Source organism: Echinops telfairi, unplaced genomic scaffold, assembly GCF_000313985.2.
Source record: "Echinops telfairi isolate 266 unplaced genomic scaffold, ASM31398v2 ScPeMD7_5592;HRSCAF=6446, whole genome shotgun sequence".
In the NCBI taxonomy this organism is placed as follows: domain Eukaryota; kingdom Metazoa; phylum Chordata; class Mammalia; order Afrosoricida; family Tenrecidae; genus Echinops; species Echinops telfairi.
Window position 1 is genome coordinate 48,708,478 of NW_022109491.1, and position 15,043 is coordinate 48,723,520.

Consider the following 15,043-nt stretch of genomic DNA (forward strand, 5'->3'; position numbering starts at 1 on the left):
ACACAGGTCCATTATATTGATGATATTATGCTGACTGGACCCACTAAGGAAGATATATCAAAGACCCTACATTCATTGGTACAATACCTGTGTGCACGAGGGTGGGAAATCCACCCAAAGAAGATTCAGGCACCCTCCACTTAGTAAAATTTCCAGTGTACCAGTGGTGTGGGGCATGTAGAAATATTCCTGCTAAAGTGAAAGAAACGTTATTGCATCTGGCCTCCCTAACAACTAAACAGGAGGTACAATGCCTAGTAGGCATCTTTGGATTTTGGAGGCAACATATCCCTTATTTGGGTGTGCTACTCCAACCTAGTTATCAAGGGACATGGAAGGGTGCCAATTTTATGTGGGTCTCAGAACAAGAAAAGGCTTTGCAGTAGGTTTAGGCTGCTGTGCAAGCTGCTTTGCCACTGGGACCATATGATCCAAGCTGCTTTGCCAGTGGGACAATATGATCTACCTGGGACCAGCTGACACAATGTCAGTCATAGATAGAATGCAGGGTAGAGCCTTTGTCAGATCCCTATTAGTGAATTACAGCATAGACCCTTGGGATTTTGGAGTAAAGTTCTGCCATCCTCTTCAGAATTACAGCATAGACCCTTGGGATTTTGGAGTAAAGTTCTGCCATCCTCTTCAGACAACTACTCCCCTTTTGCAAAACAGCCATTCACCTGTTACTGGGCCTTAATGGAGACTAAACGCCTCACCATGGACCACAAAGTCACCAGGAGGCCTGAGCTGCCCATTATGAACTGAGTAATGTCTGACCTACAGAGTCATAAAGTTGGATGTGCATAGCAACACTCCATCATTAAATGAAAGTGGTATACATGAGATCAGGGTAGAGCAGAACCTGAAGGTACAAATAAGCTGCGTGAAGAAGTGCTCCAAATGTCCACAGTCTCCACTCCTGTCACAGTACCTTCCTTCTTTCAGTCTTCACCTATGGCCTTCTAGAGAGTTCCTTATGATAAGTTAACTGAGGAACAGAAAATGTGTGCTTGGCTTACTGATGGCTCTGTATGATATGCAGGTGCTACTCACAAGTGGGCAGCACTACAGTCCCTTTCTGGGATCTCCATAAAGGGCAGTAGTGAAGAGAAATCCTTCCAATGGACAGAACTTTGAGCAGTGCACCTGGCTGTTTAATTGGCCTGGAAGGAGAAATGACCAAATGTAAGACTGTATATTGTTGCATGGGCTGTAGCTGGATGCTCAGGGAACTGGAAGAAACATGACCGGAAAATAATTGACAAGGAGGTGTGGGGAAGAGGTATGTGGACAGACCTCTCTGATTGGGCCAAGAAAGTAAAGATAATTGTGTCTCAGGTGACTGCTCACCAAAGAGTTAGCTATGAAGAGGAGGATTTTAACAATCAAGTGAATAAGATGACATGCACTGTGGAGTGGTCCTCCTCTTTCCTCTGCCACTCCTGTCATTGCTCAATGGGCACATAAACAAAGTGGACATGGTGGCAGGGATGGAGGTTATTCTTGGCCACTGTCACTACTGAGTGTCCTATCTGTCAGCAGAAGAAGCCAACATTGAGTCCAAGATATGGGAACATTCCTCAGGGAGATCAACCAGAAACCTGGTGGCTGTTTGATTACATAGGACCACTTCCATTAGGGAAGGAGCAGCATTTTGTTCTTACTGTAATAGACACCTACTCTGGATATGGGTTTGCCTTCCATACCCACAATGCTTCCACCAAAAGTACCATTCGTGGATTTACAGAATGCCTTATCCACCAGCATGGCATCCCACATAGCATTGCTTCAGATCAAGGAACTCACTTCACAGCAAATGAAGTGTGGCAATGGGCCCATGCCCACGGAATCCACTGGTCGTATCATGTTCCTTATCATCCTGAAGCAGCTGGCTTGATAGAATGATGGAATGGTCTCCTAAAGACACAATTGCAGCAACAGCTAGGTGGCAACAGCTTGGGCAAACAAGGACTGGGGCAATGTTCTCCAGGAGGCTGTATATGCTGTAAAACAGTGGCCAATATTTGGTGTTGTGTCCCCAATAGTCAGGCTTCATGGGTCCAGAAACCAAGGGATGGAAGCCAATGTGGCACTACTCACTATTACTACTAGTGATCTACTTGCAACATTTTTGCTTCCTGTCCCAGCAACCCTATGCTCTTCAGGCCTGGAGGTCCTAGTTTTAATGATAGAACTCTCCCACCTGGAAACACAGCACAGATTCCACTGAACTGGCAGCTAAGAATGCCCCCTGGCCTCTTTGGGCTACTCATGCCTTTGGATCAACAGGTAAAGAAGGGTGCCACTGTACTGAGTGGTCTGATTGATCCTGATTATCAACAGGAAATTGGACTGGTCCTACATAATGGAGGTAAGGAAGAAATGAAGGTTTGGGTCACCCCACCAGGCAAAGATCCATGATGAGCTGAAGGCAAAGGTAATACAGAGTGGGTAGTGGAAGAAGGTAGTTTTACCTATCAGTTACGACCAAGTGATCAATTGTAACAGTGAGATTTGTGATTGTCAGTATTTCTTCTTTATATGTGCTTATTGAATATATTTCCTTTGTTCATGTACAATATACCAGATACAAATAGATTCAGTGTGTTTTAATTTAAATGTATGATAGATATATGATGTTAGGTGTAAGTGTGATCTCATTAATGTCTGAAAATGATATATGGCTAAAGAATTGTGCCCAAGTGCCAAGTTGGCAAGGGGTGAACTCTGATAGTTGGTTTATTGTGCCAACTAGGCCGATGGGAATGTCTGGGTGGATCCTGTCACCTTGCTGTCTATCGCTGAGGTTCCATCAAGACCTGCTTCACAGCAATGCTGGTGTGTACATGAATTGAGATCGAGGCTGGTGGATTGTGTCCTTGTGTGTACATCTCAAAACCCCATCAGGGCTTGCTTTGCTAAGCTCCTGAACTACTGCCTTTCCTGCCCCACCCTTCTGTCTGCTGCTCCCAAGCTGACTTGGTCTTGCCAGAGGGAAGACTCTGTTTTCTGTTTCCTTGACCTTGGACCAGCAGGCTGAGGGAGTTGAATGACCTTCAGTATATTTACTCTTCCACGAAAGTGAGTTGAACTGAACCCTCTGTACTGCTGTGTGTACTAAATAGCTGTTATATTCCTTTTCACTGTATAAATCTATCTATCTATCATCTATCTATCTAATAAGTGTTCTGGTTTTGTTTCTCTAGAGAACCCTGCCTAACACAGCCCCTTCATCCCAAGACTGTCTAAGAATACCAGTATTCTTAATGTATACTTTGCTAATAAAGATATAAATGTGTGTTCATGTGCATATTATTTACTTTTACATAAATAGAGTAATCCATTCCAATATATGATGTCTTGAGTAATGATATCTTTCTCACTTGGATTCTAATGTGACTTCTCAAGGAAGTGAGAAATACGACATTGCCTTATTCTTTGCCTGTAGGACTGTCATGCATATGATTCATAGGACACATGAATAGCATCTGTGTGCATTAAGCAGGGATGCTTGGAGGAAACAATTACCAAAGAGAATTCAGGCAGATTCAAGGAGTTCTGGGAAATTTTCTGAAATTACTTGCCTCTAATAACTGAAAATTTTGCCAATAATGAGCGGGGGAAGGGATGGATGGAAGTTTTTCTTTTCTTTTGTTTGTTATCCAGTTTTAAAATGAAATTCGCTTATTCAGTTAACAAATACTTCTTGACAGCGGCAAATAAAACCTAAATGAGGATTATGACACATTGCTTTTCCAACCTCAATTCCACAACGCAGGATGTTCATGGGGCTCTGAAACTAAACTGGGAGAGAAAGGGTAAGGAAGAAAGGCCTGGAACCATGCAGATGCTGCATTTAGCAGAAGGGGTTATTGTAGTGCACTCAAGGAGTGCGGGTGTGTTAGATGATCCAATGCATTTCCTCTCACCACGGTGGCTGAAGTGTCCTCAGGTATTGTGAAATGTGGTAGCATATATGTCAAGTGTACTTTTACTCTAGGAGGAAACATTCTAGAAGGAAAAAAAGTTATTTCATGAATTAGAAAGTTATCCAAAAACATGAGCAACAAGAGGTAAATAAACTGGATTTTATCAGAATTAAAAACTTTGTGCAGCAAAGGACTTTATATGTGGAAACCATTATGTAGATAATAAAGTTAACCCTTGGTAGCACAATTAAGTGCTTGGCTAGTACCTAAAATTTTGGTGGTTTTAACTCACCCAGAAGTGTGGGGGGAGGTCAGATGCCCAGGCATTCCCTCCCTGAGGGCCATCAGTTGCCAGACTGCAGTGGGCCTGCTCCCTGCTGCTGGGGACAATGGACAGGCTCCTGTAGGCAGAGTTTACACCCTACTGATAGTGGTTCCTATGGAGACCCAGGGAACAGGTCAAAGTTAAGCTGACATCCTAAATCTAGGATCTGCCCATCCTGTCACACGTATACCCCAATCCCTCCTCTTCCTATTGCTATATGTCCCTAGACCGTCCCCTCATTACTGTGTAACCTATAGTGCAACCCCTTCCTGTGACCTGTAATTAGTGGGCTTGCATGCCCACAAAGGCATATAGGCCTGGGTCAGCAATTGAGTTATCGCTCCCTCCTCTCTCTCTGGCCTCTCGCTGGTGCTGGTCGCTCCCCTCTCTTCCCCTTCTCCTCTCCAGTCCTCTATCCCTTGTTCCCTTTCCCCTCTCTCCACGTGGACCACCAAGTGGGGCTGAGGTGAGCAATGCTACCATGTAATGTGTCTCTGACTGCATTATTGTAATACCTCTTCTACCTCTCATGCTCTCGATGACTTTAATATAATATATATACATCTCAACCGTAAATTATGCATTACTGAACCCATGTCTAGTGGTGGGGGCTGGCCCCCACCTCCATAACCTTATACTACACAGAAGCATCTTGGTAACTAAGATTCACTACCCAGAATATATAAAGAACTCCTAAACTTAACAAGAAGACAACCCAATTAAAATGGGTTAATAAATAAATAAATGAGACTTTCTACCAAAGAAGTGTATCCACAAAAGGCCAACTTACTGACAGCACTTATGAACCCTTTAATGTACGGTAATTTGTCCTCATTGCCTCTTTGCATTCCAGAGCATATAAACCATTATTGGAGCAGAAAGCCTCATATTTGTCCCTCAGAGTAGCTGGTGTGCTTGAACATCTGACTTTGCAGTTAGCAGCAAATCAACTGTTACCAAGGCTCCTTTACTTGAAATAGTAAAACTAATCAAGAACCTTATGTACCTGTTTCAATAGACGGATTCTTGAAGGTACAGTTATGAACCGATGCCTTTCACAGCCCAGCATTTACTTGGATATGAGAATGGGAGAGGAAGGATGAGGCTTCAATATATTTGTGGAAAAACTGAATAGAAAGATAAAGAGATTTCCCCAGGAACTTTCTGAAGCTCCTCAATACAAATAGTTAATAAAAACAAACGAACAAACAAAATAACATGCTAAATCCATTGCCATAAAATTGATTCCAACGCATGGCCACCCTATGTATATTAGAGTAGACCTATACTCCACACAAGGGAGCCCTGGTGGTGTAGTGATTATGGTGGACTGCCAGCTGCAAGGACAGCCATTTGAAACCATCAGCTCTCCATAGGACAAAGAGAAGGTATTTTACTCCCATAAGGAGTTATGTTCTCGAAAACCCACAGGGGCAGTTCAGTCATGCTGTATAGGGTCACCGTGAGTCACCGTGACTTGATGGCAGTGGTTCTTTGTTTTATACTCCATTGAGCTTTCAGTAGCTCTGATCTTGTGGTGTGGTGGTTTAGCTTTGGATTTTCATCTGTAATCAAAATCATCAACTGCTTCTTGGGAGAAAGATGGGCTTTCTACCTCTGTGAAGAGTTACAGTCTCTGAGCCTCACAGGAGCACTTCCACCCGGTTATGTAGGATCACTGAGTCAGCCCAGACTCCATGGCGGTGAGTTCGGTTTGGGCTTGGTCATCTTTTGGAATTAGATCATTGGAAGATTCTTCCCAGGCATCTCTGGGTTGCTTTGAACTACCAGCCCTTTTGTTTGGAGTGGGGTGCATAACCATTAATATCACATATGTACACTCACATGGTAATAAATAAATAATAAGGTGCCCAGTATCATCCACCATTATGGAAACCTAAATCATGAGTACAACGAGATACCACTTCATCCTTATTTTAAAGGTTATTATAAAAATAATCAAAAGCAAATGTTGGCAAGAATGTGGAGAAATCAGAATTCTCAAGCTCAGATTATAAAGTGGAAAACCGTTTTGGTGGTTTCTCAGGTTAAACATGAAATTATCATATGATTCAACAATTACTTGCCTAGATATAGGCCCTAAAATTTTAAAACAGGAACTCAGATATTTGTACACCAATGATCACTGCAGTATCACTTACAATAACCAAAAGGTGGAAATAATCTAAGTATCTGTCAACAGATGTGGGATATATATATATATATATATATATATATACACACACACACACATACATACATACATATACATACACGCACACACTTTGGAATATTAATCAGCCATAAGGATAAATGAAGTTCTGATACATGCTAAGACTTGAAAAGATTATGCTGAGTGAAAAAAAAATGCACAAATGGATACATATCTTTCATCCTATTGTTCTGAGTGCTCTCTAGCGGCAGTGGGTTATAATGCTGCTAACCACAATTTGAGCCCAACTGCTGCTGCTCAGGTGAAAGGTGAAGCTTTCTGATCTTGTAAAGGCTTGTAGCCTCTGAAAACCAGTTCCATGGTGTTCTCTACATTTGTTCTGTGTTGGAATTGACTCCGTGGCAGTGAGTATGAGTGCTCTATGATGTCAATATTAAATCTTTACATGACAAAGCTGTTTGTAAGTAAATAGACGAATAGTTCTCTAAAGCAAAATAAATAAGCTGGAAAGAGGGAAATGAAAGGGATATGGCTATTTGGCATTTACACTTTTTTATTTTAGAAATACTCAGATTTTATAGTGTAAAAATAAACTCCTCAAACTCAATCCACTGAAACTTATTTGCATGTAAAATTTGCTGTTGTTAATAGTCCATACACAGTTTACTCAAATATTTGAAGCTAGGAATGCTTTTATTTTGTTTTAAGAAAATAAAACACTTATATGCAAATGGCTAAAAAGCTGCAGAAAAATTGCAAAAATACTCTTCTAATTCTAAAGATACTGCTTTATTTTACGGCATCAAGGATGATTTAGAGTTTGGATGAACAGAAAAGACATGAAGATTTCGGAACTTGTACAAATATAAACCACTAACGGAAGGTTAGCTACAGTGAACAGCTGTGATTGATAAGCCTCATTAGTGCAAGAGCTTTTCTTTTTTGGACAACAACAACAATAACACAACAACAAAAACTCTCCAAATTGAAACTGGGAAAGGCATAGAAACTTTTTTTATAAGTAATGTGAGGTTGGAAACATACTGGCTTTCAAGTGAATTGGCCATGACCACAACAGCACTTGGATCTGACTGGAGCCGATATTGCAGGCAGATGTTAGTTTGGCATTTGCATGCCCACATTAAAAACCGCTCTACTTGTTCCTAACATCACATTGAGACTGGCCTTGCTAGAGCAGCACAAATGGATTAAAAACACCCATTACCTGAAAATGTGCCATTTGGCTTAATATTGGGACTATGTATGTAGGTTCTGATTTATAAAAATGCAGGATATTTGATATATGTTTAGAAATGTTTATGGTTAAAAGACAAGGCTTTTGTCATGTCTACTGCAGGCAAAGAAGCTGCTTTATCCTATAGAGAGTCCACTAACTCTACTTTCATGTACTGTATTGGGAATTGTAAGAAAGAATATGATATCAGAACATATACTTCTAAGTAAGGAGTAAAACAGGGGAGAAAAGCATGAGAAAATGAAAATCCTTTTCTGGGACCCAAGTCTAGCCCAGGCTTTACCCAGTAAGAGTTTTAAGGGTCCATTACTTATTCATCTCATTTATTATACATTTATTCATCTCATATCAAAAAGGTCTTGGAACCATAAAAATAATATACTATTTGTGTAAATAATTTTCCCGCATATACAAAGAGCTCTTATAAAGTAAAAATATATCCAAAGGCTATGAGCAGAAAAAGAACTACAGATCATTTAGAAAGATTTTCTATAATTTCAGTTGAACATAGACAAAATCTTTGAAAATACACTATCGGGAATCTGATAATGCACAAAGCTGGTGATGCTGTTGGGAAATAGATACTCACATACCGATAATTCAAGTGTAAACAAGTTCAGTTGCACTGGAAAGTAAACAAGCTTCTTGTAAAAAATTCATCAATATCTTTAAAATTTTTATGTGTATGAATTTCCTTGCCCCACCCATTCCACTTAAATTATTCTACCAGATTAACTCTTTCATGTGCTCACATGATTTGAATATGGTCCAGTGGCCGTTCCTGGGAAAGAAAATTTCATGGATGCGGGAAATGGTGAGCAAAACTCATTTAGTCTCTGCATGTATTGCTACTTGCAGTGTTTAAATTTTCTAAAATGTGCCTTTATTGCTTATAGAAATACATACTTCAAAGGAAAACAAAGATTTTGAGTCACTTGGATGAAGCCTGGATCAACCGTAGTTGATCCTGCATAGTTGATATAGACTTCTAGCTTCGAGGGTCAATGAAAAGAGTGAAGATGACTCTGAATGTCTGAAACAACAGAAGACAAGTCCAGGCCCTAATATCTACTAGAAATGTATCTTATGAGTCTGCAGAACTAGACTCAACAACAACAGCCCTAGGATAAATTCAAGAATAAGTTTTAATGATCATCTTTTTGGGGAGATCCCAGAGTAGCAACTAAATAAAAGTTTGGAGACTCAAGTCTATTTATAAATATCTCCCAAGAAAGAACTAGCAACTGACTTCCAAAGAAAATTAACCAGGGAAAAATTCTATAAAGTATAGCTCTACATTGATATATATGGGGTCTCTATGAATCAGACTCAATTAGATGGCAATTGGTCACCCTTGTGGTAGCTTGGACTTTTGGTACAAAATATCACTTCTTACTTCGATATCTTTCCCTGGTGACTTATCAATGCCTCCCGCTAGGGCAGAACAAAGGGCGAGTCCACAACTCTCTGTCACTGGCTTCCTCATAGGACTTCCTGCAGCTAATCAAGTGACTGCTAAATTAGCATGAAGTCTCTAGACTCAGGACTGAAATGAGTCTCCCTAGCTGGACTTGACTTTTTTACTTCAGTATCCACTTCGAGAAGAGCACGCCTATTTCATCCGTAATCTTTGCTTTTTCAGCTTGTGTCCCCATGAAGACGTGTGAAGCAATCGTGAACCAAACTGAAGCCTGCAGGCTAACTGAGATCACCTCAACTTCAGTTGATCTTCAGCTGACCTTTAATATGGAATAGATGTTTGCTCTTATAGACAAGTGAGAGTTTGGAGACTGTTTGTTGCCCGACACTATTGCAGAAAAAGGTTGGCTGATGTGTCCCTGGAAATAGGGATGAAGAATTGAAGATCTATTCAGAAGGACACTCTTTAAATGCTAGATAGTCAGAATGGGCATGTCTTCTAGTAGAAGACTTTATACTTCTAAGTATGACCTTAGAGACTCTAACACTTTAATGTTTTATTAATAGAGTACTTAGTAGGCAATAAGGAGGAGCCTTGGTGGTACAGTGCTTAATCACTTAGCTTCTAATTAAAAGTTTAGTGGTTCAAATCCACCAGCTGCTCTATGGAGAAAGATATGTCAACCTCTTTCCATAAAGACTTATACTCTGGTTTTGTATAACTTTGATAGTAGGCAACACTATGTCCCATGAGTGAACCATAAAACCAGCTAGTTTTATCACAAGAATACTGTTTCATAGTGTTCCTGTGGGCAAATCCTTTGAGTATTCTGTTGGGCATTTATGGAGAGAACGCAAGGAATCTTGGATAGATGGGTACAATGTGTGAGAGAGTCTGTACGAGAATGTGTGTGCGCACGCATGAGTCTGCGTATCTAGGTTTGTACATGTATGTCAGAATATGTGCTGGTTTGAGAAAGTGTTAAAGAACACATGTGTGTATGTGTACACTGGGGTATACTTGGGGCTGAATATTCTTTTGTCTATGATTTCAGGCCTGTATGATAAATATCTTGGCGCTAATAGTATGTGTAAGCGGATACATATATAACTAATGGCAAGACGGAATGGCGTGGATGTAGGGTGGAGAGAGTCATCACTAGAGCATGAAAATGCCATTGAATATTTGTACACTTAAGAGATATGGGATTTTTATGCCCCAGTTTGCAGTAATTATAATTTTGGACTCTCCTTTCTCATTTCCCCATGTCAATCTTTTACATCAGTTCCCCCCATTTCTGTCAGGGAGTTGCCATTCCAGCAAGCGAGTACCTCAGAGCAGTGAGCTTTATCGGCTCCTTCTATTTGCTTCTCATCACATGCATATTCAGCCAGTTAGTCCTCCTATGAAAGTCTCCTATCCACACTATTCTTCTTCTTCTTTTTATTTTAATTCCCACTATTACAACTTTAGGAACCCTGGTGGCATAGAAACCAAATCATTGGGCTAGAAACCCACTGCTGCTCTGAGGAAGAAAGACCGAGTTTTCTACTGTCTAAAGCTTAAAATCTCAAACATCACTAGAGCAGTTCTGCTCTGCCCTGCAGGGTCGCTATGAGTCAGCGTCCACTTGACAGCAATGAGTCCGACAAGTGTGGTTCAGGTTATGATTACTCCGATGTAAATGTGACAGTTTTCCATTTTGTTTCCTAACTTCTGTGCCGTCCTTAACATGTGATGATTACACATATGAATGCACAGGATTATATTATTCCTGCTCTCAGGCCCTTAAGGATCTTCAAAATAAGCGCAGGTTCTTTAGGCTGGCCTCTAGATCCTCAGCAAAATGGCTCTAGTGTGGCTTCCAGTTCCTGAACCACACTTCAGTCATGTGTTGGTTTGCTCCCTTTCTTCCTTCTATTTGTGTCTCTCTTCATCCAACACTGCTCTGTATCACCACTGTCCTGCCAATGGAATTTTTTATTTCTGCAAGTCTCCAGCTGTGAAAGAAAGGGTGATGATCTTACATGAAATGTTCTGTACCTAACTGATTCAATTAAAGAATCAATACTCAACATTCATCTACTGTTTTAGTTTGTCCCAAAGAAATACTTACATAGAGGAAACATGTGGTTTGTTTTTCACTGGTGTTTCCTTGTGGATGAGTTTCTTTTCTGCCTCTCTGCTAGCCCTTTCCTGTTGCCACTTGGTTGCCCTGCTTTTCTGATTTTAACTCTTTGCCTCTCAAATCTATCCGCAGAACAAATGTGAACCCAGGCTCAATGTTGGACCACTATTTCAGCCTCCTGCTTATTCAGATGTGAAAATGGGTATAAAATCACGACCTCTCATAAATGCAGATTCTCTGGTTAAATCACAAAAATCATTAACATTCTTGCTAGTCAAACTGGGAGATTGGTTTGTTGAATCAATACAATGATTTGTATTTTTAGCAAAAACTTCCACTGCCAGCAGATGGTGCCTCCATAATCTGGCACACTTGTGTCGAAAATTATTTGATTCTCTAGTTCCATATGGTGACATATTCCTTCTGTGATGTTCAAGTATGAATGTGTCGACTGTTTATATGTGGGGCGGAGGCATATGCATTACATCTGGAATTTCAAAAATACCAGGAAACCAGATGTACAATCATATGATCATATATGTATATAACATATACTACATATCCCTTTAAAATGGCGACAGCTACACATATCTTTTACTAAAGATATAACTTATTAAAGATATAATTTTTATTAAATAATCTTGTAAATTAATAAAGCAAAAAGAATACACATTGAAAAGTAGCCAGATTATAAATATGTATATAACAAACATTGTTTTTTAATAGCATTTTAATGTCAGGATGGAGGGAAATAAAATGGCATCATTAATTATTTAAAGTCCATGCCAGGTAGTATATGAGTAATTTCACAGTTAACATCTCATTGATGCTTTGAGGAAGCATTTTTCTTAAACTGGGGGATTTGAGGCTCAGAGAATATAGCACACAACCAGGAAAAAATTAAATTTTACCTAATTCCAGTAGCAAATTACTGCCCTACTTGACGTCCTCGTCTTCTCCATTTTCACCTCCCACAAAGTCCATTACATCATAGCCACATTTCTGACCATGCAATGAGTGCTTCCAGAACACTAGAAAATTATTCACAATGTTTTATGGTGATGTAGGCAGGTGTCCAGCAACTGCTTTAAATGTTTTCTAGCCAAAATTATGCTTAAAGCTTGTAATGTGAGGACAACTGAGCCTCTATTGTGATAGGAGAGGGATTCTTTTTCTTCCCACTCTGTCGCAACATGAACTTCTACCCACTCAGGGGATTGGAGCAGCAACGCTTGGATTAGAAAATTCATACCAAGTTCCCTGAGGGGCATGGGCTAAAGAGAATCACGCTCCAAGTTAGGATACAAGATGTAACAGAATATGATGGCGACAAGAATGGACTCGCACCTCCTGTAGGAAGGCTTTTGTTAGTTGGGTTGATTGGGTGAGGGGGAAGGGCCAGAGATGGTGTGTATGGCCAGGTTGATAGGTGGATAAATCCATTGACACTCATATATGTATAAGAAAGAACTTTATGTCAAGAAGTGATTATATATCAAGAATATCCCAGTCCAGTCCAACTCAAGCCATAAGTCTAATGCTAGTCCATAAGTCCCTCTTATGGACTCATCCACATGCAGGGATGCACAATGTAGGGAGATCATCTGCTGGCGAATGCAGTCATGAGGATCCGAAGTTGGTGGAAACATGTCAGGACTCCAACAGTTCTCAAGGTCAGTGAAGGTGGGAAGGTGAAAGAGGAGAGAGAGAAGGAGGTTACCAGTGTCCTCCTTCTGAGAAGGCCACACCACCAAGAAGACATCATCTGCTGTGACGGGTCTGACAGGTTTGACTCCACCCCTCCCCAGGAGTGTCCAGTTGACATAAAATCTTCTAAATACCACAGACCACCCCTTGTTAATTAGACACACACAACTCTTTAGTCATATATAATCTTCACACAGAAACAACAATAGAGCTTGTCAGGGAGTCGCAGCACCTGCATTTGGCTAACTAATGCTCGTCTTGGCGTCTGCAGCAGCGTCCACTTCTTTCCTGGGTGTGATTAGAACCAGCAACCAGAAACCCATCATGTCCATCCTCAAGATTCACACCAGAGAGATCTTTGACTCCCACTGCTGAGGTTGATCTTTACAGCACCAAGGGCTTTCCAGAGTTGTGTGTCCACAGTGGTGCCTCAACTGGGGTCTGCGAGACCCTGGAGCTCCAGGACAAGGATAAGACCCGGGATCTGGGCACAAGTGTCCCAAAGGCTGCTGAACACATCAACACAACAATTGCGTCTGTCCCGCTTAGCAAGAAGCTGAATGTCGTGGAATAGGAAAAGATCGACAAGCTGATGAGTGAAATGGATGGAACTGAGAATAGAAATTTGGTGAAAATGCCATTCTGGGCACGTCCCTTGGTGTGTGCAAGACTGGAGTTGTTGAGAAGGGAGTCTCTCTGCAGTGTCACATTGCTGACTTAGCTGGCAATTCCGAGGTCATTCTGCCAGTTCCTGATTTCAATGTGATCAACGGCAGCTCTCATGCCGGAAACAAGCTGGCCATGCAGGACTTCATGATCCTCCCAACTTTAAGGAAGTCATGCATGTCAGGGATGAGGTGTACCACAACCCAAAGAACATCATCAAAGAGAAGTACTGTAAGGATGCCCCCAATGTCGGCCATGAAGGCAGATTTGTGCCATATGCTGGAGAACAACGAAACCCTGGAGCCATTTAAGAATGCTATTGGTTACAAGTGACAAGGCGGCGATTAGCATGAATGTAGCTTCCAGTCTGAGAAGTACGAGCTAGACTTCAAGTCTCCCGATGACCCTGGCTGGTACAGGTACATCTCACCTGACCAACCAGCAGACCTGTTCGAGTCTTTCATCAAGGACTACCCAATGGTGTCTATCTAAGACCCCCTCAACCGGATGACTGGAATGTTTGGGCAAAGTTCACTGCTTGATCAGGGATCTGGTGGCAGGGGATGATCTCACAGTGACCAATCCAAAGTGAATTACCAAGGCGGTGCGCGAGAAGTTGTGCAACTGCCTCCTGCTGAAAGCGAATCAGATCGGCTCTGTGACTGAGTCTCTGCAGGCCTGCAAGCTGGCTTAGTCCAACAGGTGGGGTGTCATGGAGTCTCATTATTCTGGGGAGACTGAGGATATTGTTTGACCTGGTGGTGGGACTCTGCACTTGACAGTTCAAGATTGGTGCACTTTGCCGATCTTAGCACCTGGCGAAGTACAACCCGAATTTCAGAATTGAAGAGGAACTGAGCAGCAAGGCCAAGTTTGCTGGCATAAGTTCAGAATTCCCTTCCATAAATAAGCTGGGCAGGTGGGCCCCCAATCATCCAATGAGAGCCAGCCCTGCTCCTAGTGTGCCTAGCTGCTGCCCCAGACCTCCAAGAAGCCCTGCAGGGTCTCTAGTAGTTGCCTCCCCCAAGCCTGTCAAAGTCCTCTCCACTTCATTAGAGCTAACACAGCAGCCAAGCCTGACCACCTGAGACCTGTTGGAAAGCCCAGCTTTGTGATCCTGTGAGCTGCCCAACCCTTTTCCTCTCACTAACTTCCCACCAAATGTCCCAATGTGATTAGGAGGTGTCAACAAGGAACATCGCCAGTGGTTTTGCTGGCAAAATAAAGAAACATCAGTGGCCACCCCCGCGCCCCCAAAATCAAATCCCCCAAACAATAAAATCATGTTTGTACCTAGCAGGATAAAACTAAAAGGCACACAAGTGAAAATACCTCAGCCTCATTTAGACCTTATAATCTATAAATGAACAAAACAAAAATATTCCTTGACTAATGATTGCAGTTATGTGAAATTCTTTATGATTAATCAAATCTAGCTCT

The 15,043-nt window shown here is 41.5% G+C and overlaps 1 pseudogene; it reads right to left on the reverse strand.

Moving 5' to 3' along the window:
* Nucleotides 1–14,327, reverse strand: part of LOC105979880 — a 55,139-nt pseudogene extending 40,812 nt beyond the window's left edge.
* Nucleotides 14,328–15,043: the final 716 nt, after the last annotated feature.